We start from the raw sequence: 27807 nt of genomic DNA on the forward strand, positions 1-27807 counted from the left end.
TCCGTCAAATCAGAACAATTGGTCTAGAATTCTAGAATAATGGTACTTAAACACAAATCATAGGCTTTACCTAGCAAAATGAAGGGATTCTCCCCCTCTCCCTTCCCCCCTCCTGGACGATCTACTATTCATGCCTAACTTCAGAATAGACTGACAATGAGTCAATAGATTCGAGCCGCAATTCACATCGATTCACCATCGCGTTTCGATAGGGGAGAGTTGCCGAATGCGTACCACTTAAGATATTTTTGATTATATTTCACATTTGATACTATTTAAAATACAAACGAACGTTGGAAATTGTAACTTGATGTTCAAGACATCTAATATAACGTGTTAAATCTTTCAGTAATAGCAAATTAATTTGTTCTAAGCTTTTTTGCAACATGCTGTCAAAAGCACGATTCAGCAAACCGGTCGCCTAATCATACCTGTCAGTTTTATTAATAGTATATCCTCCTTCTAAACTATTGAATTTATGAATGAAAATAATTAAAAACACAAAGATTGATAAAAAAAATCATAAATTAGTACCTACTTTAATTGTAATTTACAAACAATAGCTGTTTTGCTTACGCAACTTGATGACAGTTTTTTCCTCTACAGACTGCTACAGAACAACTTCGATCGTATTAAAATAAATAATGTTGATTATGTCATGTGATCTAAAGATAAAGATACATTAATGTTCCTAAATTGTACCAATACGATATAAGAACTCTTATGCTGGTTAGATTAGGTACGTTTTAGGAAACTTGACAGAGATGATAAAAATATTAATATAATTTTTATAATAATTGTAAATATGTATATACAATGAATGTAAAATATGCTATCATAAACTTTCTTTTAGGAAAAAATAACAATTCAATTAAAAATTGTATGGTTACATTATTAGTATCAGCTATACATATAAATTGATCAAAAATTTACATCAATTGTATCTGATTTTTTTAAATGTTGATAGCATGAACAAAACAAGATGTAACCTGTCCATTTTTTGTCTATCTTATACATTTCTTATTTACTTCATATTTTTGTTACTAAATGTTGCTTCTATTAAGTGGAACTATAAAATATTGAAGAGGTACGCTTTATGAGATCGGTATACGCATTTGACAACTCTCCCCTTTATCACATGCACGTTCGCCGAATCTTCCGCGCGTTGAAAACCGAACGAGGCTACGGGCGTCGCGTTAATTGAGGTATAGAGGGCCGGTCGTTTAAGTTCGTAGACGGTGAGGTCTCTCATTTTCACGACCACTCGCGGCGCCATAATGAATGGCATGTAACGAGCCGACACAACGTGTTTACATAATAATTTGCGACTAGAGTTTTCGTCCTGCCACGTTCTTTCACCGACGTGGTTGAAAGAGAAGAAAACCGAACTCGGAACAGCAAACCTACATATGTATGTTGTATAGTGTTGACAATTGTGGCCGCGTCTTTGCAGTCGTGCTGACGGGAGTGAATAAGCATCCGCTGTGTATGGGAAACATCCCTCGAAATGACGTCGGAGCGGTGGGTAAATGGCGACAGCGCATCCAGCATAGTGAGTACGTTTATTTATTATACTGACGGGATTAATCGTTCGTTTGCGTCCGACGATTTGTCATCATTGCGTCATATAACGCTCGCGCTTTCCGGCAGGCGATTGCCGTATTTCTCGATACGCAAATTGAATAATGAAGAATGAAAGCCGCATCGAATGATTTTCGTTTCGTTAACGACGCATCAATCTTTTATCTCGCTCTATTTTGAGTAAATGTAAACTGACGATAATAATTCCGTTTTATTCAATAGGTTTCATAGAAAACCGCTTTTTTCGTTAGCCCGATTTTATTCTATTGCAAATGTTCCACGATAAGTTTTAACGTAAAAATTATAACGCTATTTTTTGTACTAATCTCGAATCGAGAATACGTTCGATGGTTATTCACGTTCGTTCAATTCTGCTCCGTTTTCACACAGTGATATTTACAAAGCTTTCGCAATTAAATTACTTTGAGACAAACACGGGAGATGGTAGTATCATCCATCATCAATGTATCGACATATCGTAGATATCGCCATAGATCCTATTATTTGTCGTCAGAACGGACCATTCGTCAAAAATTCATAGTCTCGCGGTAGCGGAAGTATCGCGCAATTTTCAGGGCAATTTAAACGACATTTCGTAGCGAAGATAAGGACAAACTCGAAAGGGAGACGGTCAAAGTTCGGCGTTTCGTTTCGGTGAGCACGAAAGGCCCAATCGAGCCGAAGTATGATGCACGAGCGAGATCAGTCTTCACAGTCCTTCGGAGTTAAAACAACAAATTCCCCTCGTTTCCTGTCTCTCCTTCTCTCGTCGCGAATGGTTATGGCAGCGCGAATACCTGTTATCGCTATATGATGCGGAAAAATTGACTGGGGTACCTTCCATGTTTTTCCTTCTTTTTGCAAAGTGGATGGCGATACCTGCTATTTTCAGTACTGAAATATTTTCTTATCACAAGCAGACTTTCTTTCTCCGAGAGGTTTTCACGAATATATTTCCGTTTTTTTTTTTAGAAATATTTTTTTATTAGGTAAGTTAATCAATTACTTGCTGTAGATTTTCACTTTACTATTTTGCTTTCTCTTTATATTATTCCCAAGAAATATTTCATATTCTTTTTAAATGATAAATTATCTATAAAGACATTTTACCTTTAATATCGCTCGCGACTTGCAATGTACATATTTTACTTAAAATCTTCAGTTAAATACATTGCAGTAAATTTTATTTTAATATAAATAATTAATATATTGACGTCTTAATTATATAAAATTTTTAACAATAAAAACAAATTGTAATCCGTTATTTCTAAAATAAAATCATCAGGGATTAAATAAACGATGAGGCAAGTTGACAGAGAAGGAAAATCCACGAAAAATATTTTTCCATTTTCATGTCAGCCAAACATCTCACGCATTCTGAAGTCCCATTTTATCCGTGCGTTCTCATCTGCGACTCGCGGAGCATTCTAGAAGGAATTTAGGGTGCCGTACACGTCCTCTTTTCGTTAACCCATAAAATCTCGTAACGTTCGTGGAGGAAATAGCCCGTAACACGGGTTATCGTCCCGGGTAAAAATGTCAGGCTAGTCCCTGTCCAACGGCCGGCAGTATGTAATGGATTAACCTATTTTTATGTAATGCGTCACGACGTGTCACGCATGTCACATTTGCATATCGTATGTGTCGCCGCGGCTTTTCCATAGATACGGGAGTGCAATCAATCAAATCGCGCTGGATCTCCGGGTTTTCCCTGCGGGAGCGGTACGCGACGTATGGATGGCTCGATTTAAAAACGAATTATATTAAAACGCGTCGAAAGCATCCCTTGAATTTTTTGCAAATACTCGAAATCCAGGCTTGCGGGTGCATGCGCGCGCGTGAGCGTATTTAGTTTAATTTCTATCAGTAATGTGTTGCTTTCTTTGGAAACTGATATTCCTAATAAAGATAATATTTATTTATTAAAGTATATTTTGAGGCAAGTTTACTAAGGTGAAATCGTAGATATCGTATGAAAAACGAAGCCATTGCTTCTCCTCTCTATAGAAGAATGTGTTGCTATTGTGCCAGCAAATGATGCGACAAAAAGCAAAACGTTCTCTCCTTGTCTCTCTTTGCACATTGCGTTGTTTGTTTGCCTATCAAATTTAACTATCAACAGCACAGACTATATACTATATTATTATATTTACATAACATGTTATATTGAGTATATGATATATATATTTTACATTAATTAAAAAATAACACGAAAAAGTGTACTGTACGATCGAGCGCAAACCGATGTATATCATTTCATAAATATAAGCAAATAAATACTTATATTTATTAAAATAAGACTAAAATGGAATGTATGTATGTGTGTGATACACACACACGTACATTCCAAATGAATCAATATAGACAAACAGAGAGACTGTTTGGCTACGTTTTGTTATTCATATACGTAAAGTAAACTACAGATTTTCAGTACTCGCAGTGAATAACGGGCGCAGCTAAAGAGAGAGAACATCCGGTACATTTCTCCTTCTGTCGCAACATTGACAATTTCACGTTTGCTGACAACGACAAAAAGTTGGCAATGCTACGTCTATTTATTCTACGTTTACGGATAAAGCGCGTATAATAAATTATATTTAATTGTTAATAAAATTAAAGAACAATTAAAAACTGATATGCGACAAGATCGAATCAATCTGCATGCGCTCTTATATGTATTTCTAGAATATATATATACAAAATAAACTTATAAATACTATGTCAAAAGAAGAAGAAATGAAGAAATACGAATAATAACGATATCGATTAACAGCCAATTTAATTACGCAAGTAGTGGGTAATATGCTCATTCTTGCTTAAATCTCAAATAAAATGCATGCAATTGATAGGGAAATAGAGATACAGGGAAGGACCAAAGGACCATTTAGTTAACGACTGTTACTACTAATTGAATTAGAAGTAATCGAGGGATATATAGAATGACATCGTTGTAGCTCACTGCATGTTTCAATATTTCTCGGATTTTTTTACGGCTCTATATTATTTCGCACCGGAACGAAGAGACGGACGGGGCTTGGGTAATTAGCAGAATTTAAAAGTACCTTTCTTTCGCTTGCCTGCACCACTCACTAGGCAATTATCGGCAAATAAAATTGCGCGATTGGTTAATTTAAAAGCTCTTCGCTCCACTTCATTTTTTTTTTCTTACATTCGACCGACGGTGAAATTTCGATAACGGATGTTCATCGTAGAAGTGATTTCGTTATGTGTTCCATAAGTTTCGCTCTTGACTAGAGGTGTTTCGTTCAAATTACACATCATTAACTAGAGGGCTGCGTAATTATCCGCCTACGCTCGCCATTAATGCGATTATTTCTCGTATAAAAAGATATGTCAAGATAAATTATCTGCCATCATCTTTTTGTTAATCAAAATTCGCAAATCACCGCGGAAGCAATTCACTATGTAATCTCTTGATTGATACGCGATCCGACATTACTTTCATATTTTGATCGTATCTTTCAATGCAATTTGGAATTTTACAATAAGTTGCTTCTTTTACTTAAAAGAGTGTTAAAATACATATCCGACACGCGCTGAACGCACACACAAAAATAATACATTTGACAAATTTTCTGTACCAGTATAAATAGCGCGCGCTATCTCGCGCTTATTGCCACAGGCTGAACAATTGTGATACTATACGTACATGAACAGCGGTTAACAAAAACTAGTTAGGAAGTTCTGTCTACTAAAATTATTATATTAACACAATTTTGTTACTGCATGCTCGCTCTCGTACCTCCGGCATTATTCCTGCTTTATATCTTTGTTGCCTCTTTTATCTCTTTCTTGATTTGTGAATGTTTTTCAAAGATATCTACTGTGCCCAGGTGTAGCGGGAGAAATATCCTCTGCACTCCGACAATATATTAGAAATTTATCACGTACGTGAAAATGCAAACACGAAATGACAGGAAATGCGATGGCACCACGCGTGAGCCACGTGGCGTCTCGTTCCTCACGGGAACTGTATATTTTCCGGTGCACGCGCGCAACGAAGCGGTGCTTCATACAAGCGCGGAGTACACTTCCTATTGTTCTGTTCGCTGTCCTCCTCCTCCCCTCCTCCCCATCCCTTCCTCGTACGGGGGCGTAATCTGTTTCTCGAAAGACCAGCAGTAATGTCGGTACGTAATGTGACTCTTTCGTATGCAACGCACGGCTGCCGCTGTCGCGAGATATTTTCCGGAATTTCCGAGCAAAAGCGGAACGCAGATGAACTTGCGCTCCCTGATATCGTGCGCCATACCGAGTACCGCGCGGCCGCACAAGAAAGCTAGCTCTATATTACACACACACACACACACACACACACACACAATAATTCGCATTCCAACCACGGGACAATGTGTCCAGTCAGTCCTCATTCACCGCGATAGCGTCACGATTATCATCGCGCGTCGTGGAAAAACTGGGTAGTCAGCGAGCACTTTGAAAAATCGAGCGACACGTCCGCGGTATCGTTCTTTCGGAGACTCCGGCTTTCTCTCTTTTATCTACTCTGTCCCTCTACATTTTGGAGCTAGATGGTTTTATACTAGTCCGTGAACACAATGAAGCCGATAAGATTTGTTTGATTTATATAGCTGCTCGAAAACAAAACGGTCTCTCCATACAGTTAACATTTTATTCTCAGAATTTCAGTATAATTGAAAGAGCTCTGGCTCTCCTTTAAAGAGATACAGTCGAGCCTCGATAACTCGAATCTCTGCACTACTCGAAAATCTCTGTGAGACAAAAACTTTGTTTATTCCTTTCCGCTCGACTGCAGAAAAGCTCTATTAATCGAAATAAAACCTACCGTAACTCGAATCATTTTGTCAGATATTTGAGTTGTGATATTTGAGTTGTGATATTTGAGATGTATTATTTTACTTCTGCTCGAAATTTGAAATAGCCAGACCTCTATAAATTGAAGTTTACCTCTATAAGTCGAACTTCTATTGTCGCTGCCTCTATAATTCAAAGTTGTATAAGCTTGTGTAACTATGAGTAATAATGGTAATTTGTTTTATGATTATATTTATTATATGTATGCAAAATAAATAATTCACTGTCAAATATTTACTTTTTTTCCTCTAAAAGTTGTTATAATCGGAAAAATTATAAACTCTCGTATAAAGCCTCCATAAGTCGAATTTTCATATGTTAACCCTCTTTTACTCGAATTTCGATCAGTCGAAAATTCTATAACTCGAAGGGTTTTTGTCTTCCCTTGAGATTCGAGTTATCGAGGTTCTATTGTATTTCAAAATTTCTGATATTTATTTGAGAAGAGTCGATAGTTATAAAAAATAGTGATCCAAAGATTCTTCACGTTTTGGTTGCATAAAGGTTGATTAGTAAACTTTTTATTTCATTTAGAAAACTATAAATTAATAATTGAAGCTATTGAACAAAAAGAAATTTGAACAGTAAATGCATTTTATATCTGTGTTCAAAGAAAACTAGCATCGTGAATTTAAATTTTTTATTTCTGAGGAATGTAATAAATGCTACGAAACTATATCTTGATCGCTCTGTGGGACAATCTCCCCCTTCGAGAGTACCGCTGTAGCTCCAACGCAGCAGAGAAGTTTTCATATTTCAGCTTCGAAGGAGTCTCTCCACAATCGAAATAAATTGCGTCCACAAAATGCATTTTCGTTGTGACGGCATTGGCTGAGAGATATTTTCTCGAATACGAAAACTTCTATGATGCCGCTGCAAATGCATACTCCTCGCCAGAAATTACGTTAGCAAGCACGATATATAATTTCCCTATTGGCTTCAACCAGTTACCGATATATTACACAAAATAATATATGTTATATAATTATATAAATTAAATAAGTTGTCTGTTAAACTAAAATGCGAACGAAAATTTTGTGTTAAAATATTTTACATATTAAGATATTTAATATTTTTATATATTGTATAATTTATTTATATAATATTATACATTTTCGGATTATTTTTTATAAACTTTTCTTGAAATATCAGAAATTTTATATATATTATAACATATTTTCTTCTAAAATATGTTATAATGTTTTATAAAATATTACATGTTTGCTAATTTACTGAATATCTCGAAAACTCCGATAATTCTTAATAGCATTTTTGGCATTTTTTGCCAAATATAAATTCATTTTTAATTGATTTAAGTCAAAGCAAGATTGCAAAAAGCTTTTTATATATATATATATAAAAGCATATTTTATAAATTAATGATACTTATTTCGGTTGTAAATTGAAACGTAGATGCACAAAATTCACACTTTGTTACTCTTATTTGAATTCCTTTTTGTTTAACAGTTTCTATCATTTTAGATTCTAATTAAAATATACAATTTTTTTTATATTGATCAATTTGTTGACTAATCACATGTGTGAATAATTCACGATTATAGCAGTCAATAAATATTGTTATTTGTCAATACATTTAAGGCCAATTTTTTTTACATTTCTTTGATGTCAAAATTGATCAGCTTGGGGAAAACAACACAATTGACAAATATCAATCAATATCACAGTCAATTATACGCAACGGTACGCAAAAATCAACTGTCAATTACGTGCAATGGTACGCAAAAATCAACTAGTACGATTGGTTATCCATCTACCTGTCGTTCATTGATGTTTATCGCACGATTGAATCGTTTCACTTTATTAGTTTCAATTAAATGACATGACTGCAAAACATGCGGTACGCCCTTATAGCACGGAGAATGCCAGAGTGGGGAAAGGTGCTGTGGAATTTGGGATACAATACCACAAGTTAGGGATATTAAAGGGGAGCGTCTTAAAGCGCGCAAATGTTAGCTTCTCTTTCGTTTACCTTTAACTTTAAATGGAAGAAACTGTCCAAGCTTTTTGGAAATAAAGTAAACTAAGGCAAAAAATTGATAAATTAATGGAATATAAAAAATTTTTATTTTTTTTCTTTTAAGTTATGAAATAATGTTACATCAGTTTGTAATATTCGATCAGACCATTATCTTAAATAATTAATATATATTGATCTACTATTTAGAAATATGAAAAATACATTTTCTTATGTTAAAGACTTTATAATGTATGATATATGTATGATATTATATTATCAACATAATAGTCATTTCTGTTAAGTTAAAGAGTCATGTTTTTATGACTCTAATTTCTGTCTCTTGAAATTATTAAATAAAAATCTATTATTATTTTTCTGATAGTTTGTTATATTTTAAAGTAATATATTTTTAAGGTTAATTATTTTAAATTTCTTCTTCACTTCTCTCTATTTTACTCTGCTGTACGGGCAAATTCGATCGGTGTTGGCGATCGCTTTCCAATTTTCTTCTCTCTGCTCTACGAATACGATTGCTACGTGATCAGCAGAAGAGTAGGCACCGAAAAGAAAGATGAATGCGAGTCCGCCGAGCCTTTTTATGGCGATCGATCGGAGTCCGTTGCTACGAATGCGAACGATACTCCGTTAGTAGCGTATAGAGTTTCGTTCCTTTTCACGCGAACGGAGCCCAGCGAGAGAATGAGATGTCTCCTGCTTACAGCGGCCAAAAAAACTCAGACAATCCGTAACGATCACTCGAGAGTCACACTCACCTCATTTCTGACGGGAAAAACGCGTGGCATCGACCATAAAACTGCAGCGTGTACCATCTTTTTCCTCTTTGGACACGGGATTCGTTGCCACCGTAAGGAAGTATATAGACGTGAGACGCAAAGAAAGACGAAAGTTTGCTCGAGCGACGGTTTTCCGCAGGGATCACGGGGGTGGCTTTTCTTTTCGAGATTCGCGCGAGATCCTCGCTCTTGAAGTCTGGAGATCCACGGCGCCGCTTCTTTATCTCGAAATCAAATCTTCAAAGATAAGGCTGTTCCTCGCAGACCGTGATCTCATGTATCTCGCGCAGAGCCAAGATACCACGTCGAAGTCTCGGCAAAGTCTCGAATTGAAGGCGCAACCAGTCACGGCTCTCACAGTATATGAACGCTGCGCCAAGTTTTAGCAGCAAAATAGTAGCTTCTTTCAGAAAACCAACTATCAAATCATCTCTTATAAGATATCCAGGTTTCTTTATGAAAAATCCGCGAGAGCGACCATTTTGATTTTACGTTGTGATTATATTTTCGAACATAAATTGTTTAAATGCAGTTGTCGATAAGTTTATATATATTCGTTTATATCGAGCAGAATATTCGATGTCAGATAATAACAATTTGCTTTCTCATCTTTGATATATCAAAGTAATTTTCAAAATAAAACAAATAAAGCTCTAATTCGTTCTTTTGATCACTCGAAATGTCACTTTAACCATAAGAGTCTCGCAGTATGAACGCTGCCAAGTTTTAGCAGCAAGATAGTAGTTTTTTTTTCAAAAAACCAACTATCAATTCATTTTTCATAAAGTACAGTTTCTTTTTTTGACGCTAGCGTCAAAGTCGAAGTCACGTGATTAGGTACTAAAAATCCAACATGTTGATTTCTTTACTGCTTACGTCTTCCTGCTTAAGTTTTTCTGTGTGCCATGGCCCTAACGCTAAAACGAGCGTCTTATGAATTTGCACCTTAAAAGTCTCGCAGTATGAACGCTGCCAAGTTTTAGCAGCAAGATAGTAGTTTTTTTTTTTCAAAAAACCAACTATCAATTCATTTTTCATAAAGTATCCAGGTTTTTTTATGAAAAATCCACGAGAGCAACCATTTTGATTTTACGTTGTGATTATTATATTTTAGGACATAAATTGTTTAAATGCAGTTGCCGATAAGTTTATACATATTCGTTTATATCAAACAGAACGTTCGATGTCACATAATAACAATTTGCTTTTTCATCTTTGATATATCAAAGTAATTTTCAAAATAAAACAAATAAAGCTCTAATTCGTTCTTTTGATCACTCGAAATGCCACCTTAACCATAAGAGTCTCAAATCGCTGTACGCATTCTTTCTACATATGAAATTTATTTTTATTTTTGTACCAATGTCTGCCGTTGCAATTCACACTCACACGCTATATCACGTATTACCACGAATTCTCAAGCGTCAGACAGTCTCGAGATCGTGCAATAACCGCGATTCGTGTTTTCTCCCGCAGCGCAAATGTCGCGCGCGTGGCAAAAGAAAAAGTGGCAGTAAACTGGCGGCAAAATAAAATCGCGAAGGGCCGCTACGAGACATTTTTCCTCGGAGTTACCGCGCTGTGTAACCACGGCGCGGAGAGGCAGTAAGTGGAAAATCTACTTTGAGCCGCGCCCCGTGAAATTCATATGCAGGTGACGGCGGCGCGAGATTCGCTCACTCGCTCCGCGCGACGTAACGTCCGCGAAAGGGAAGCGCCCGTTCTCGCGCTTCGTCCCTCGAGAAAGAAGTGGCCGACAGTGTCCTGTTGCCCCCGCTGCGCTGCGCGAGCCTTCCCCGCAAGTGAAGAGCTCTGAGAACTCGGGATCTGAATTTATTCTTATTTAAAATGGAAAAGTTTCCGAGAGCGGCGGCGACAGCGGCGGCGCGCTCGAAAATACGTAATTTAGTTTTGTCGGTCTGCGAAGAGAGATGAACGCATGGCGGGATCAGGATTTGGTAGGATTGTGAGAGGAAGAGAAGAGAGAGAGAGAGAGAGCAGAGAAAGATAGAAAATTCGTTCTTGCATTTTTTTACTGCAAAAAATATGGCGACGAAGAGCGTTTGGAGGGAGAAGCTTTTCCCGTCCAACTGTCCTCGATTAGAAATCGGATTTATTATGCGAGGAGATAATTTAGAGCGCAACTTTTAATCTCCTCGAAGCTTCTTTAAAGCGTAAACGTATAACGATAAAATGCATGGGAATCGACGTGCGCGTGCGCTGTGTATGAAACACATTTTCTTCGTATATTTCATGTCTATATGTTAGTATGAAAGGTACTGATACAAAAGAGATAAAAGTGCCATTTTTAACTACCTGGAAAAAGCATTTTACAAGTTTTTGTGAATGTTTAGATTGAAATAACCATTTGTCTTCTATCTCTTTTTATCGTCGAAATCATTCATCTTTATCAAAGTCGTTGAATTGCAGATTACGTTGTGCGAACGTTTAAAAAAGTTTAAAAAGGAAATACACGTTTATAAAGCGTTAAAATCATGCAAATATAATATTCCGCGATATTTGAATGAAACAACATTCTTCCATTAGTTCATATTCTTAGTCATATAAAAATAAAGCGAATCCATATTGAATTGTGAACTAAAAATTTTAAAAGCTAAACATGCAAAATCAATTCTTATTTATTTTAAACTGAGTGAGATTGGTTTAACGTAACGAAAATATAATTTTAAAAAGTAAAGAGACCTTGTTGCAATCACGCCATGCGCCAGAAAATACTCCTATTGTCGAGGAAAAAAAGTTTTATCGCGACATTACGAAAGAAAAAACATTAGCATTTTGATAAGCATTCTATATTCAGATAGATTCCTTTGTAGCGCCATTATAAGTAGTGAGAAAGTATAATAACACGAGATACCCGCCAAAGTATTGATATGTAAATATAACATAGCTCTAAAAAATTTTAACAATACGAGTTTGTATTTTTTACGATAGATGCTATAAATTGCTATAATATTATCTATCGTAAAAATTATACGTATAATATTAAGATAAGGATAAAAATGGACATAATAGATATAAACAAAACGTGTAATTAATAATATAGATACATCGATAATAACAATGTTGCATTCACACATTGCTAGAATTTTGTATAAGCAATCGAATAATGTTTAATAAAATCTCTGCATCTATTAAAATTTAAGTTTTTTTATATTACGATTATTTTATTGTATGAATCTCATTACAAAATTTATATGTTTATATTTATCTATCAAATTTTATTATTTAAAGCGTTACTTTATAATTAAACTTTTTTTCCGATATAAAATTCTTCTGCAAAAATCCCATATATTATTTACAGTTAACTCTATTCCATTAAATGTTTTTAATATGTAATATCACAAATATGTACCAAAAAATTAATATAACTAATACTAAAATTAATACTATATATAGTTAAGTCATATAGTATTGGCATTAATATAATATGCTGTTAAAAATTAAATTATAATAAGCTCACAATCAGATTTCATCGATTTGAATCCAGGTTTTTTTTAAGATTTGATTTTAGAAGCTATGAATGTGTTTGCACATTTCTCTCAATTTCCTTGCATTCAAGCGTTATATGTATGTATGAACTACGGCAATGTTTTGGCTCGTTAGAGACGATGATACGCTCGATTGCAATCATAATCCGAGTAATTTCACGTGATTTCGAATTAAGCACTGACGACGCGCTCGAGAGTCAATCGTCCGCGTGATGCAAGCGAACAGCGACAGCCGGAGCAACATGAGAATCGAAGGGAGTATTCCGTATCGTCTTCGTCGCCTTCGCCTTCGCCGCTGTTGCCGCCGCCGCCCGCCGCGCGCCGTCCTAGATTCCCTTCAACCCGTACTCGATTACAGTCGCCGTCTCTCGCTGCCGTGTTGAATCCCAATAGCGCGAGATTTTAGTGTATACCACATTCGCGCGATGTTCGTTCGGCATGAACGGTGTTATCGTGAAACGTGTTCCGTATACGACGCCGCTTAAGAGCCTCCGCAAAAGTGGCCGATCTAAGCGCTAAGTGCTTCTGCATCTCATATCGATGAGAGGAAATTCTGAGATTTGCTTGAAAAATTGGAAAAAGCAATTTCTAAATCCCTGTCAGCAATGTCATCTGCTTTTCAGTAACAATTGCTCTGATATTCCTTTGAGATTATATTATTCATAAAATGAACTTAAATTCGATTATGCTTTTGTCTAAAATATTACTTTGTAAGTTTTAAGACTCAAGAAGTAATTGACATTAATAGAATAAATAAAATATTGTATAATGCGTCATCTTTTCAATAATTAAGTGTTACCAATTAAAAATTTGTTGAGCTATTAAAAATTTAATAAATATTACAAAAATAATACAAAATAATTATTATTTGTAATGCAAGTTATTAATGCTAACATTACAACAAACTGCTATAATTTTTATTTTTCAAAAATTATTTTGTAAGTTTTAAGAATCAAGAAATAATTGACACTAGAATAAATGGAATATAATGCGTCATCTTTTAATAATTAGGAGTTACCATGAACTATTAAAAATTTAATAATTATTACAAAAGTAATACAAAATAATTATTATTTGTAATGCAAGTTATTAATACTAACATTACAACAAACTGCTATAATTTTTATTTTCCAAAGGTCTTGATCTTAAAAACAATCTAATCAATTTAAGCTTAATCAATTCACATAACATCGATAAAAATCACGTTTTGATCTAAACTAGAAATTTAAATCTATTTAATATACATAGTACGTGAAGAACTTTATACGTGTTTACATATAGTTAAACAACGGATATAAATGTAAAATGAAGCTTTCAGTATTAATTTCATCATTTTGAGAACAATTTTTTCAATATGTCAAATTACGTCTTCATGTAGTAATAAATATGTAGTAATAAATATTGTGTCAACTGTTATCGTTTTGCACAAAAATATTAATCGTCTTTTCTTATTTGTACAATATCTTTACCTTGAAAAAAAAATTGATTGTACGGACTAAATTTGTACAGTTGTTTAATTCAATGATTCAACAATTATTTACAGTTGTTTAATCCAATTGATTCAACAATTATTTAATTGCACAAAAAAGGTATAGTTCATTCATGTCAATCTTCAAAATTTTTTAATCTTGAATTAACTAAACCAACTCAATTAAATTATTTGGTTCGAAATACTAATAGTATTTATTTGTATTTGCATGCTATTTAGTTATCCAAGTAATATATTTGTTCAAATTCCAAGTATCAATCTGACTAAATAATGCTGATGGGGATGATAAATAGTACGTATTTTTAATCAAACGGTTGAGTTGAATTAAATACGATAAATTTTATGTTGTGAAACAAAATAGTTTAGTATAAAATAGTATTTTGTTTATAATAGTAACAAATTATTTTGTGTCATCGTAGTAATATTTAGTTGAATATCGAACTAAATATGTATTTTAGTAAGGTGAAACAAATTTAGCGTTTTTCAACAAATTTTTTTTCTCAGTAAGTTGTATCACAAATGCAATTTAGAAATATAAAATCAAAACGATAAAGTTTCTTGAGATAAGAAAACATTTTATTACTTCAATACTGAAGATTTTGCAAATTGCAAAATTAAATTTAGACAAATAATATTACTCGTATATAAAATCAATTATATCGAACGTGTTACATTGTAAATAAAAAATATCGCGTAATGAGAAAACCGCGGGCATCATAAATTTGAGCAGTTCATCTCCACGTAGAAACTTTCTAATCTATTGCAGATGCAATCTTCCTTAATGTTAAACGGAAGTGAACTGCGTGATGTAGTGGTCGCGGTGGTTAGAGAGAGATGCATGGTGTGAGTTTGCACGCGACTTTAAAAATAAAGTTTCTCCAGAACGAGAAGACACGGTCACCTAGCGTGGATGAACCACGAGTCCCTAGGGAAATCTTATCCTATACGCAGGAACGCCGCGCTTTACATACTGATGTCAGCTTCATATCGGTCGTTCGAGTTAATCGCGGGGAGAAAAACTACTCGGCTCGCGGTCGAAAGAAAGTTATCAAAGATGTATTAACATCGCGCGATTTCGTTTGCTCATGCATGTTGAAGGAGAGCTATTCATCCCTGAATACTTTAACACGAATTCTCTTTTTATGGTCAGTCGCTTCATCCCCCTCCCCCCCCATTATGAAGCAACGGCGCTTAACTTTCGTTGGGATCGTAGAGTTGGTGTATGTTCGTTCACTTATACCCGATATATAACATAAGGGCACTTTAGCATATCGATATATGTGAATATTGGCGCCGGGTTTTAGATGCTGTACGTTGCAAGGATGTCAAGCGAACCGGTGGATGGTTCATCCTTTATCGAGCCAAGGGGAATATAAGTCTTCGTTTCCTCCGGGATGTTATACAAGGGAGATGTTTTACATTATGAAAATCTCTATCGTGAGACCGGGAAAACTTTGCGAAGGCAGATGAGGGTGGTTGCGTTAGATGTTTGGTCTCACGCCACTCAATGTGGCGTTGTTGAAAGATTAATCTGAAGAAATATAGGTTAATCGTACGTCTTGTTCCCACGGTGTAATTTATTAATTATTTGCAAACCAATTTCTATTTTTCATTCATAGTAATAATTCGACATTTAAATATAGAACGTATAAATATATACAGTATATATTAAATATTTATTATATATACAGGTTGTAACTGAATTCTACCGACAGCTTCAAGGAAATGTTCAAAGAAAGCATCTGAATGTTTTGAGATAGGGTACTGAGTAGAGATGTAAATAAAAAAAAAAACCAAATTGCTTTTTTTATAAAATACATTTTTTGTTTAAGAAAAAAAACATAACTCGTTTTTTCTCAAAATTTTGTTTTTTTTAGCTATCTATTTAATATCTTTTAATATATTTTGTTTAATATAAGTTAATTTTTCATGATTTTTTATTTTATAGATAGTAGATTTGAATTATCATCATTTTAACCTTTACGCAGAATGAGAAAGCCAATATATTGATTCTGAAACATATTTTGAAGCAAAGACTTCAATGAATAATTATAATAAATTCTACTTAAGGAAAAACTTTAAAAAAAGAATTAAAAAGATTCTCCTTTTTAAATCAATTTAAATTAAATTTAAAAGTTAAATGTAGATCACATTAAAATTAATTATATAATTATATAATTACTATTTACAATTAATTTGTAGTGCTATCAGAATTAGAAAAAAAACCAAATTTGTATTTTTTCAATGAAATGAACACGTTTTTTTCTAATGTGTTTTTCAATTAGAAAAAAAAACGTTTTTTTACATCTCTAGTACTATTACCATAATTGTAAGTTATCGGAAAAATAGCGGACGTTAAAAAATAGTGCCTCAAATACACATGTTGGGACACATTAAAGATCAATAAGACAACAAAATTTCTTTCAAATGTATTTAATTGTCACAAGAAGGTGTTGAAAATGTCGGCAACATTGAGAAAAAAAATTATTTATTTAAAAATATATTCTTTTCTTCAACTAAATGCGGCGGTCACGGGCTGTCAAGCAAACGTTTGTTAATTCAACAAAATACTTCTTAATTCACAAAAATATTATGTTAATTATGTATCATGTTATTGATGTTTAATTCAAAAACATATATAATTGAATCAAAGAAAAACTGTCAACAAAACGCATTTAGTTATTTTAACAACTTTTTTTCTCAATGCACGCGAACTTTGTCGCAACAAATTGTACAGCACCGCATTATGGCATGATGTACCTGCATCGTAAGCGATAATGATCACAGTTGTAACTGTTGTAAGACAGGAGTGTATAATTTAAGAATAAAAAATCAAACAATTAAATATTATTAAATTGTTATTAGTTAATAATTCAATTAATTCGTAATATTTAAATATTTATTGTAAACCTTTACAACTCCGAATCAGAACTCTAGCGGCCATTGATTCCTTATCTCAAAACGTTCAGATACTTTCTCCCTTAAAGTTGGTAGAACTTAGTTACACTCTGTAGAGAAATTATGAATTTTAGAATAAATGTATCTCTATACTTTTATTCTCAAAATTCTGTTGAATTAAATAATAAAAAACAAGATATTTTATTTTAGGCAGTTAATTTTCAAATCTTTTTTACGCCTCTACCTATAAAGAAACTATTATCACAAAATTATATTCCTCTCGAAATTATATATAATTTTAGTATATAATGTTCTTTTTTATTATTTTAAACATTGAAAATATTTGGGATAGACAGAGTTAGTAAAACTTTATATAGATATACTTCTATGTCCTCTAATATATGTATATACTTTTTTAAGATGATCCAACTCTTTTAAAATACTAAAAATAGAAAAATATATTATAATCTGATATGAATAATGAAAAAAGAGATTGAGATTAATTTACTTTTGTAGTATATGTGCCTTTTATTAATTATGCAATTTATATCTTATTAAATTTAAACAAGTTCTAAAATATGAAAAACGACGAAAAAGAAATATCTGAAATGTAAATTATATTTGGAAGATTACACGCTAAATTATGTTTTCAAATAAAAACATAATTTGATCGCTATACACAATATAAAAGTATCGTATTCTTGTTTTAAGAATAATTATAATGATTAAACAAAATGAAATACGTAAAATTGAAATTTTATTTTTATTTTAAATAAAAGCCTGTTGACTGATAAAATGTATGTTTCCATTGTACACATAATACAGATAACAAGGAAATTATTTTGATGTATAATTGCTCGGTTAATTTCAATTTGTATTGTGTCCGTTCGAGCAATGCATTCACGAATGTGTTCGCAATCGACATATGCTCCGGACAGGTTGTCTTCTTACGCCGAAGATTCGTCGTTATATGCAAGATACGTATGTCGTGGGCATTAATTTAACGCTCTCAAAAGCAATTTGCTGCCTTGTCACGGCAAGACGAATGTTACAGACGACGTAACCTGTGTTACTACTCTCTCTCGCACTGCTTCTCCACCTGTCCCTATCGCCATTTCTCCGAAACGGGCTTTACTTGGACCATTCTGTTTGACCGGCTCCACTTAGTCGCGTGACTTGATGTTAATAAATTACGGATGTGCTCAAAATTGCGTGCTCACCAACAAGCGGCACCTAAGTAACTACTAAGAGACTTTAGTATTTAGACCTGTTTTAAGATCTTTAGGAACTTTAAGCTCTCTTGCCTTTGAAGGTACCACTCACATCATTTCAAATATTAAAGCTTATCTACAATTCTCTTTCTTTCTCTGCCTCTCAAAAATAAAAAAAAAATGTTTATTTTTATAAACATATTTTTTTTCAAATTATTGTGAAGCGTTAACTACAATTTGTGTTTTAATTACTGGTATGTTACGCATAAATTAAGATATTTTATTTTAGCAAATTTACACGCAAATATAACTTCCAATATGCTCATATCTACGTATATCTCTGATAGAGAATTAAAAATGAGGAGATACTCACGATTTATATTTTCCTAGTCTTACTAACTTCTTAATATTTGGGATCTTTTCTTCTTAGCAAATGTACACCAGAGACATTTTAGAGAAAAGTTTCTTACGAACCGGAGCCAAAACTTCACCGTTTCCTTAAGAACGATCACAAATGTAGCTTGGTGTTCTGGATCACAGAATTTATGCGTATACTTGCCATCCTGCTTTATATAATGGCAAATATACGTACTAAGGGTCGTCGTGAAAGTAGGTCCTATCATCAGAAACGAGCGTTAAGAAAGAGCTAATGTGATCGTGCATGTTTCATAATTAAGCTTCATAAAGCGGATTGCTATTTCGTGAAAGTCAAGCGGAAGTTATATCCGAACGAGGGACTTTACACCATTATATTATTATAAGTGACGTTTTGACAATTCGGAGATTCCTGAGGAGAATAAATTAACGTCGCAACACACAACATAACCGACGACTATAAATTAGAATAAACTTCTGAGTGACACATATTAAAGTATGTCTTATGTTTACATTTTATGCGCATTTCAATTTATCTAAATTATAATATTAAAACAATATAAAGAGAACATAATATTGTTTTAATAAGCATAAGAAAATAAGAGTGAAGGCCTTATACGAAAGAAATTGCAATAATTTTAAAAAATTATTTTTTCTTTAAAAAATCACTAAAGGAAAGAGTAGAGAATTGTAAACACAATAATATTATTGTAATATAATACATAGAATCTTTCACTTCTTGTATTCAACGGTAACTCAATATGCGCTATGCACTCAATATTGAGTGCCGTACTATAACACGTGTCTATAAAACGCATACGCTGTTAAAAATAAATACCATTACATGTTTTTAATGTTTTTCATGTAGGAGAGAGAAAAAACTGCGAATACTTAAGGAAAAAGTTAAATAAAACCGACGATTATTTATCCAATAAATTATCGTAGAAGTCTTTAGTCAATAAAGAAATTTTTTTATAATGTAGATTTAAATTACAATAATTAACATTCATTTATTATCAATTTGAATTAATTAATTTTAAACGAAAGACAAAATCCGATTTGATATTGACTTCGCAAGTAACTAGGAACGGCAAAGATTTTGTTTTTTATTTAAAATTATAGTTATATATATACTTTATATCGGTAATGTATGAATGTTAATTAATCTATAGTTTAGAGCCAAATAACTATTTTTTGACTAGACTTCTATAATTGTTGGCTTAATTTAACTTTCTCTTTACGTGTTCACAGTTCCTCCCACATATTCCCCATTATGTATAAAATCACTAAAATACCTCTTTTTATGAAATTCTTTATATCTGAAGCATCTATTATCTTTGACTAATACGGGTAATATATATTGCTGTCAAACTCAATCTTTGCATAATTTACATCCCTTGCCTGAAACTGTTATATAGTTTCATTTATCATAATATAATATATTTCATTTTCATAAACGTGTAGGTACGTGGAGAACTAAAGAAACCTATATACATATATATGTAATCGCATTTCATAAGAAGATAAAAATTCTAGAAAATCATTTGTCCGCATTGAACTGCGTTTTTACTTTCCGCAATTACAATCTTTCTTAAAAAATGCGAACATTAATAAAATGTCTACTTGAAATATAGCACGATGATCAAGGGATTTAAAAATTTTAATTGACTATTAAAACTGAGCTTTCGGCTTAGCTGGAATACTGTTATAAAAGACTCAAAAGAATGAAGGATATAATACATAACTATCAACCAAATGAATGAGATACTTTTATCTCCATTTGAGGTAAATTTCTAAAATAGAAGGTTTCTAAAGATCGACGAAACTTGCAAAATTTCCTAAATTGAGTATTATATATTGATATTTCTTACAATAATAAAAAATTTTTCAGAATTTTACGATGCATTTCAGATTTTTGCGTATTACCGAATTTATTACGAAATTATGTTAATTTTGTATTAATGTTAACATTTACAAATTTAATTAAAATTATCTTGCTATAGAACATATTTTTATTGTTATTTTTCTTGATTCATAATATGTATTACTTTAACATTCTGCATTTTAATAATATGCATTTAAATATCTGCGAATAATAGTCGAAGATTTTTTCGGATAATAGAGATATATGTAAGTATATTCTAAGAGCTGACATAAATCCTACATTTATTTCGGATTAAAGTAATTCTAACTTTAAAGAGCGAATCAAATCAAATATATATACAAGAAAAATATTGCGTTTCCGTACATATGGAGCAACGGAAAAAGATCAAAAGGCATTATTTATTTTATGCGCTCGTATAAACGAATCCAGTTCTACGAGTTTTTATTGACATAAAACTGCAGTACAATTTTTCTAATGATTTACGTTGCAAATTGTAAATAAAATCAAACAAATATTTTATTTTACACTTTTTCATATCGATATACGTGACATTTATATATGCATCTAAAAGAAATTAATTTTAAGTTAAATTAATTAATTTTAGTTGTCGAGACCAGGGCGAGCAAATAATAAACAATATTTAATAACTTGCTCCTAATTTCCAAAGTTGTTTAAAATAATTAATCAAAAATAATGTACTACTAATGTACGCAATCAGCATTTAAAAAGTCGAACTTATACATAAATTATAAACTGTTTACTAAAAAAAAATAGACAATGTTAAAATTTCGATTTGCGAATAAATAAAATCGGATAAGTGGACAGTGATTTGATAAACAGGAGCGTGTTTCGGGTAAAGTAATTTACATTCTGCCTTAAATCCAGTTATCTCGCCGCGGCGCCGCGCGCCGTGACGGGTTTCATAAATGCGTAACGAGCGTTTGGAAATATTCCTTTTCCGGAAACGACAAAATTGAAAGCGGCACAGAGTTTATTACGGCTATGCATGCGTTGTACGAATACATACTTTCGTTGCACGGGTCAAAATTAATTAAATCTGTCTCACTCGCTCTGTGAATGGAATTTAAAAATGGTTCGAGCGTTGAAAAAGTTTTTTCCATAATTTCATAACAATCTTAATGTGACCATCGAGCACATTATTCAGAACTGTGATCTAGATTCGAAATAATATTTTATTCCCATATGCACAAATATTTGACCACAATAAAGCTGAATTTACTAAAGGAGCTTAATCTTAACTTTCTTCAACCTATATAAATGATATACAATTAACTGTCCATAGTTAACTAATTTTATTAAAAATATGATATTGTTAACGTGGCGTGTACGAGTGACCAGCGCGGTAAATGGTGCGCAATAAAAAATAATTTCAACAAATAGTGTTTATAATTCCGTATATTCGTAGACGTTTCGGCTCTCCTTTCGAGTCATCTTCAAGTACATGAGCATGAATAAGTTGATTAGACAAAATCGGTGTCAATCTTGGGGTAAGAACCTCCTTGAATGAAGATGTAAAAATATATACGAGCTGTAAGGCTTGGGTATAGTGAGCATATTCTCCACTGGAATGGGAGAAGTGCCGTAAATTTCGTCGAAAGTATTAATTGTAATAAAAGGAAAGGAGAAAAACTCACCTCAAGATCGGCAGGCTTAAACAAGTAATCTCAAGAAACAAAATCCATTATTGTCACAAAAATTCTTTGTCTTCTCTGTCACAAAAAAGAACGATATACGTAGTATAAAGAGATGAGAAAAAGACAGGTCTTAACAATATGAGTGTCGAACGTAAAATGAGACGGAACGGTAATGTCGCAGGTCAAGTCAAGAAAATAACATATAACAAAGTCTAAATATTGTACACTGTTAATCAAAGGTAAATATGCTTGATGTAAGCAATCGGTATTTGATTGTAAATTCAAGCCGTTACATTGTTGTTGGATATGTAAGACTTCTGAAATGATGCGTTTGAAATAATATCTTTCGCAACCCAAAATCTCAACTCCTTCTCAATCAAAATCATGACCATATTTCCACTATATCAGTGATAACAGAAATTGTGGAACTATTTCTACGTATGTGATTTTGGTGCTCAAAAATACGTGTTTTTAATTGTCTGCTCGTTTGCTGTTTAAAATTTATTGTGAGCATTCTTCTCGACAATGATTATCCGTTGGAATTAATTTTTAATACAATTCGCGAACGACTTAGATGTCTGTTTGCTCATCAGACAAAAAATAGAATGTCATTGTAAAGTCTGATGTTGAGGTGAAAACTCATGGTTTACCATTTCATATGTACCCACAATATCGAAAAGATTTCACAACAATTTCAGATATTCGAACATTAAATTGCCTTTTTACAGTGTTAACAAACTCCGCTTATCAAAGTCCAGAAGGATGCACTTTCTACTGTTTCAACGAGTAATGTCGTATATAAAGCCTCATCTACATAAGTCGCAAACGCACAACGCAAACGTAAACGCGGAGGAAAAAAAAAGAACAAAACGTAAAAAAAAAAGAAAGAGAGAAACGTCCGCGTTTGTGTTTGCGTTTTGCGTTTGCGACTTATGTAGATAGGGCTTAAAATATCATGCCGTGATTACGATGCGTCTTTTGTCGGGCAAACGGGCAGACAATTAAAAATACATATTTCTGAGCACCAAAATCACATACATAGATAATAGCTCTACCCCTTTTGTCATCACTGACCATAGAGGAATATGGTCATGATTTTGAATCGCAAAAGATATTATTTCAAATGCATCATTTCAAAAGTCTTAAATATTCAACAACAATATAACGGCTTGAATTTACAATCAGATACCGATTGCTTACATCAAGCATATTTATCTTTGATTAACAGTGTATAATATTTAGACTTTGTTACATGTTATTTTCTTGACTTGACCTGCGATATTACCGTTCCGTCTCATTTTACGTTCGACACTCATATTGTTAAGACCTGTCTTTTTCTCGTCTCTTTATACATACTACATATATCGTTCTTTTTTGTGACAGAGAAGACAAAGAATTTTTGTGACAATATGGATTTTGTTTCTTGAGACTATTTGTTTAAGACTGCCGATCTTGAGGTGAGTTTTTCTCCTTTCCTTTTATTACAATTAATACTTTCGACGAATTTACGGTACTTCTCTCATTCCAGTGGAGAATATGCTCACTATATCCGAGCCTTACAACTTGTATATATTTTTACATCTTCATTGGCAACGAGGTTCTTATCCCAAGATTGACGATTTTGTTTGATCAACTTATTCATACTTATGTACTTGAAGATGGCTTGAAAGGAGAGCTGAAACGGCTACGAAGATACGAATATTATAAACACTATTTGTTGAAATTATTTTTTATTGCGCACCATTTATCAAGCTGACTCGTACACGCTGTGTTAACAATATCATATTTTTACTTTCCACGAGTCTTGCAATTTATACTTTAATTTTATTAATATCGATTGCACATTATATGGAATAAGCTGATCACTACAGATTGCCTTTTATACTATCATTTTTTAACTTTTTCGAATTTCTTTTGTTTACGGAATTTGTGAAAATAATTTAAAGTAAATTTTAAATTTTAAAAACTTAAAAAGCTGTCTGAACAACATTTGTTCAGTCAGCAACAATTAAACAGTCACAAACAATTAAATATCTCGATATATTTTTACAAATAAAACTTTATAGCTGTAAATGTAAATAAATAATCAAGCTTTATTTTGCATTCAATAAATTAAATTTATAACTGATTTCGATTGTAATAAAAATAATAGCATTTAATTAAATATCCGCTAAAAACAAAGTAGTTTAACCACTACAAAGAAATGATTAATTGCAAAACATATTTTTATTCTTTGTTACAGACAAAGACTATTATTTAGAATTACAAAATATTTAATAAAATTGGAATATAGAAGATTGAAAATAGAACATGGAAGAAGAAAAACATACAATTACTTTGTAATTAGAAACCAGTCTGTTATTATTGTCCGTTGTTGATATTATGCGAAGTACTCGAGAACGTAATAGCATCATGACGTAAAATCCTACACAACAAAGGAGCACTTAGATTTTATATGTTGTACATTGTATTGATTTCAGACAAAAGTGTGAGTTAGATGGACGTACATTAATTTCCTGGCTCTTTTCAGCTGTCCATCCATCGTGAGTTTCTTGCTTCATATCTTCATAGAATAACATTCTTCACGTGTGCTCCAGTATCAAAGAAAACTATTATGATACTGAGATAATAAATCAAAAATAATGTAATCATGTTTACGTTATAAATTGATTACTTGATTCCTTAATATCACATAGATATAATGATTCACAAGTTCTTTCAAATATTATGGTTTCTTGTCGTTTATTTGTTAAATTTTAATATGTTTACTGCTGAAATTCCGTTTCATTGAAATTAGAACAACTTGGTTATTATTTTTTAACACTTTGTTCACATGCAACTTTAAATTGAGCTTTTTGCTCAAGTAAAATATATTTTAAATTAATTTAAAAAAATAAGATTTTGTTAATTAATTATTTAAAGTATTACTTATAAAGTTCTTCTACTTTCAACGTCAACTATTATTAATAACATCAAATATCAATACCAGTTATTTGATGTAATTTTTAGTAAAAAAGTTTGTGTTAAAGCTCAAAGAACAGATAGTGAGATACTTTTTCTAGAGCGTTTGTGTATCAAGGATTTAGGTCACCTTTGAGGCTTTAAAAGATACCTAAGTTTGGGATTTTTTGTGAGTAAATAGATAACTTTATTAAAAATCTATTCAGAGGACATTATTGTATATATATAAGAAAGCAAAAAAAAATTTTTATTTTTTTTATGTCCAAAATGGCGGCGCACTGGCGAAATCTTTTTTTTCTGTATCTTCATATACAAAATTCCAGGCACACGGTTTGACCTTGAACAAAATACAAAGAATTTTCATTATCTACATATTAAAGACTAATGAATTACGTAAGGTTTTTTTTTAAATATTGATTTTTCTCAAAATGGCAGCTATTTTACGAAAAATGTGTATTTTTTGCCAGTACAAGTTTTTCTTAAAATAGCTGCTATTTTGAGAAAAATCAATATTTTGGAAAACCCCTATGTAATTTATTAGTCTTTAATATGTAGATAATGAAAATTTTTTGTGTTTTGTTCAAAACCGTGTATCTAGAATCCTGTACACCAATAAAAAAAAAGGGATTTTGCGAGTGTAGACCAGTACGCCGCCATTTTGGACATAAGAAAAATAAAAAAATATTTTTTTAGTTTCTTATACGTATATGTACAATAATGTCCTTTAAACAAATTTTAAATAAAGTTATCCATTTACCTACAAAAAAATCCCAAACTTTAGGTATCTAAAATCTCAAAGGTGGCGTAACCCCTTAAATTTACATTGCTAACTCGTTGAGCTTAGATATTCTTAAAAAACAAATACGTAAATAATTGCTACGATATTTTTATCTAAAATTCGTACGATCGTCAAATGTATGGAATGAAGAACAAAGAGAGTGCGATACTTTTAGTGGACAGTGAACTCGCGAAAAATTTACGAGTCCGCAAAGTATCGTGAATTTGACTTTTTGATTTCACGCTCTCGCGCGTAAAGAACATCCACTCGTATTTGCGTCCATGGTAATACCCGAGACAGCGAGATCTCTGATAGGCGAACGTTCGCAAACTGTGCACATAAGATGTCTCGTTTATTTATGAGCCACGCGAATACACCTTTTAGGATTTTACAGCCAAGGGCCATCTTCGCCGCGCTGCAGACATCTTTGAATACTCGTTTCTTTCGGAAATGATGAAGCCGACGTAAAGTGTGTGCATATTCTGTGATAGGATAGAGAATACATTTTCTCTAATATCAATAGAAATAACATCTTAAATTAGTAGAACAAGCGATATACATATACAAAATAGAATCTATATTAATTAATAAAATCTCAAAGTTCTTATACAAAATCGCGTGTTTGACTAATCAAAACATACTTCACTTATCCTCGACGTATCGTTAAAGTCATCGCTCCTAACGAAAACTTGCGATGTGCATTACAATATTTGATTTATACTACCGTGCGCTATAAAACAGTTTCTCGCCGTTAGCGAGGGATTGGGATCTGCACGAAATGCTTTATCCAAGCGCGAACTTCATACTTTATCGACCTACATTTACTTTAGCCCGTTTGCTCTTTCCGGCCGCGCGCCAGCAAACTACAAATTCGGGACTTGCGCCGATATGTTTACAGTTCGCCGTTTGTACTTTATCATAAATGGAATCGCGCGAGAGCGCCGGGTTGGCCTGTACCGCACACCATGGTTACGCGAGGTTTCTCTCTCTTTCTCTCTCTCTCTCTCTTGCACGCGCGCGCGCGCCCATGAGAGAACGAGGGATTAAATTAATCTTCTTACCTCCCTCCTGCCTGGTAATGACAAGAACAATTATTGGTTTTAACGGGCGGCTGGTCTAAATAGCCTGGGCAGAGAAGAGTTAAAAGAAAACTTTTCGCCGTCGCCGTCGCCGTCGTCGTCCTGTCGCGAGTTTCGTGTGAACAAGTTTCCTGCTTCATTGTGCCGTTGAATTTCACCCAACGCGCGGAACTTACGGTACTTTAAATCGAATCGCTTTTACGTGCTTCCCTTTTTTTTCATTGAATATCCCTAATGAAGCGCGGAGGACCGCGATTAAAAGAAAAAATTTAAGGACGGAAAAGTGGCCCGCTCTCGCGCATAATCCTCTTAGTAAAATTCCTTAAAGTAACGCGTTGCACATTTTAATTGAAAAAAAAAAGCGGTAAGTGGTAAATCCCGGAGACCTGTCGCGGTCAGACGAGTGGCGCGGCTGCGAGTCTCGACAATGAAATATCGCTTTATCGGTCGGTTCATAAATTTTGCCTCTTTTTCGACGGTCTTGAAGAAGATTGCTTCCTCGACTGCGCCTTTTGTTCGTTTAATATTATGGAGGCCATATCAGCAGTCGAGTTCTTATTTACACATTTCCGGACGAATTTCTTGAACAATAGGGTTTCAGTAACTATTTACAATACTCAATTTACTAAACCTCCATTTTTTGTCTTTGATATTAAATAATTAAATTCTTCATTCAATTTTTGTTAACAATGAGAAGAAATTGACTTGACATTCATGAAGGAAGCTTCAACAGTGCTATCTTTTTGTTCTAACATGTTAA

At 33.0% G+C, this 27807-nt stretch overlaps 2 protein-coding genes across 2 annotated transcripts in view; one reads left to right on the forward strand and one right to left on the reverse strand.

Annotated features, from left to right (window-relative positions):
* LOC105451861 overlaps positions 1 to 27807 on the reverse strand; it is a 294443-nt gene that overhangs the window by 223928 nt on the left and 42708 nt on the right. The window lies entirely within an intron of this gene.
* LOC105451860 overlaps positions 1298 to 27807 on the forward strand; it is a 149701-nt gene continuing 123191 nt past the window's right edge. Inside the window, exon 1 of the mRNA XM_011692556.1 lies at positions 1298 to 1552. The gene's annotated coding sequence lies outside the window, so the exon portion shown is untranslated. The remainder of the gene's footprint in view (positions 1553 to 27807) is intronic.

This window comes from Wasmannia auropunctata, unplaced genomic scaffold (assembly GCF_000956235.1).
Source record: "Wasmannia auropunctata unplaced genomic scaffold, wasmannia.A_1.0 LD336042.1, whole genome shotgun sequence".
NCBI lineage: Eukaryota > Metazoa > Arthropoda > Insecta > Hymenoptera > Formicidae > Wasmannia > Wasmannia auropunctata.